Here is a 2,723-nt window from a genome sequence, read left to right on the forward strand (position 1 = left end):
AGATCTATTTAGAGAAACCAGTGAATTACTTAGGATAGCTTAGTAACAAAGAACGAACAGCAAAACATATAACTATTTAAACAGAATAAAAGTTTATTTTTCTTTTGTAATAATCTTAGTGGGTATTTGCTCTCCTGGACACAGAGAAGGAACATTGCTCATTTCACCATGTGATTCCCTATCCCATTCAGTCTTCTGCCATACACACAGTTGGCAGAAGGGGAAAGAGCATGGAGGAAGCCTAGAACTAGAACATAGTCAGTCACATGACTACAGCACACAAAGAATTAGCTGGAACTCAGTCACGTGAACACATCTCACTACAATTCTAGCTGAGTGTCCAGGAAAAAGAGAAGTGAGTAACATGGATTTGGGTGAGCAGCTAATAGTCTCTGCCACAATTCTTATGGTCTCAGAGTGCAAGGTGGATCCAAGAGGAGGCACTCTGTTTTTTAGGAAGCAAGGTCTGTGGTTCAAACCCACCAGCCACTACTGAGAAACCCTATACAAAGTCGTTATACGTCAGAACTAATTCAAAGGCACTTAACATCAACAATATTTCAGATAGAGAATGATGATTGTCTAAGCTAAAGTACTGATCCTATCAGTAGAAAAATAGAGTAAAGTAAGATATGTTTTACATGAAGAATCAATAAGATCAGATGTAAAGATGAGGGGAGAACAATGTGGATGTGCCTGTGAGCACACCACATGTGAGGAACCCATGGGTAACCTGGATTCAATTCAAGGAATGTTGATTACAAACTTATTGGTGTCAATAATGAAAAGTATTCTACAATAATCTCTCTAGAGGAGATAAAAAAGGACAAGATGTGATGTGGTTTTTCTCCTCAAAAAATCTTGCATGCTCCAGCTGATGGGAGGAGAGGGCATATGCACAAGAACACCCACACTTGCAGATAATACCAACTTGACCTGGCTTCAACGATTGGATGATCAGAACTCAACTAGAAGAAGAAAGAAGAGGAAAAAAAAGAGTAATCTGATACAATTTGATAAACTTGACGTACACCTATGGATGCAATAGCTCAAAAGAGGGAACAAATCTTTATAGCAAGGATCATTCCCACCCCCTCCATACACAGAGTAGACAGGGATGGGCAACATGGACATTGACTAACCAAAGTGGGGGAACTACAAAGGCAAGAAGTGACTGGCTTACAAGCTTTCAAGAAGGAACCTAGATACAGAGGGCGTGGAGGAAGGTAGAATCTCCACTGAGTAAGATCTAATCTGTCTATGTGGGGCTGATAGAAGTAAATGTGGATAGGTCTCTTGTGATACAGTAGTGAATAATTGTTATCAGGACTGATTGTGAGGGTTGGAAATGTAAAGGTAGACGTTTTGTAGCAAGGAGGGGAGTTATTAGCTTTGCAGTCTAGGAGCAGAGGTCCCTGAGACCATCAAGGGAGAAGAGCAGAGTGTGGAACCCTACCCAGAGAAGCAGTGATGCCACAGATGGAGGCAGAGATGATGTCGTGGAGAGATGGAGCAGCTGAGGACTTTAGACCCAGAGAGGGAGATGGGCTGTGTGCTGATGACTGGGGCGGCAGGCTTGCAGGGTATACCCTTTGGTTGGTTGATGATGCATGGAGGCGATTGTAACCATGGCAATGAAACGATATACAATAGAATGAATATGCAGAGTACAGAGTTGGTCAGTCCTTATGGTGAATGAGTGACTGTGGAAATATGGGAAAGACAGATGAAGTCTACAGACAGAGAGCTCAGAGTCATTGCAAGGTGGTAGTTGAAACCACTGTAGATTCGGATGAGTCACTAGAAGAAATAATGAAGGAAGGAAAGAGAAGACCAAGAAGAAAAATATTGTAATTACATATACTAAAGAGTTTGGAGTCCTTGTGTGGTGTTGCAGATTAATGCACCAGACTGCAAGGTCAGTTTAAACTGCAAGGCCAGTGGTTCAAACCCACTAGCTGCACCTCAGAAACCCTGTACAGGGTCATTATGGGTTGGAACTGACACTTAATAAAAACAACAAGGGTTTGGAAAGAGAGAACACCTATCCATTTTGGAAATGGGCCACCTGGATGGGTGGATAATTTACTAGGTTTTTTACCTAGAACCTACTCTCAGTGATCTTTGTGATTTATAATGGACTGATGCTAACACAGATAATTTGCTCAGTAGATCAGTTCCTAATTGTACAGGCTAGTCCTTCTACTGACACACCCCTTGCACCTGTATGTTTTGGCAAAGGTTCCAAAATGCTGTTCTTTTGTTATAATTTTATGTAATAAAATTATCATGTGATTTTGACTTCTCTATTTACTTGTAGGAGTCTTGGTGTAGTGCTGTGGGATAAGCACTGGGCTGCTAAACACAAGATCAGCAATTCAAACCCACACTCCTTGGAAAACCTATGAGCCTGAAGTGACTCAACGACACTTAACTGAACTAAACTAATTGTAAAGTTGAAGGCAAAGACCATGTCTTTATTCACCTTCTTTTCTCCACCACATTATTTAGCATAGATGACATGCTTACTAAACACATGTTGAATAAATGAATAGATAAACTCTATTAGTTTCGGAGACCTAACAAAATGTCTATCAAATCTTATATGAAAGCTTAACTATTTGTTAAATGATTAAGTCCTGGATGTTTGGGTGGTGGTTCTGGGTAGTGGAAGTGGTATTGATCATTTCTTAGACCTGATTTTTTAAGGGTGACTGACAATA

This window comes from Chrysochloris asiatica, unplaced genomic scaffold (assembly GCF_000296735.1).
Source record: "Chrysochloris asiatica unplaced genomic scaffold, ChrAsi1.0 scaffold00054, whole genome shotgun sequence".
Taxonomy (NCBI): Eukaryota; Metazoa; Chordata; class Mammalia; order Afrosoricida; family Chrysochloridae; genus Chrysochloris; species Chrysochloris asiatica.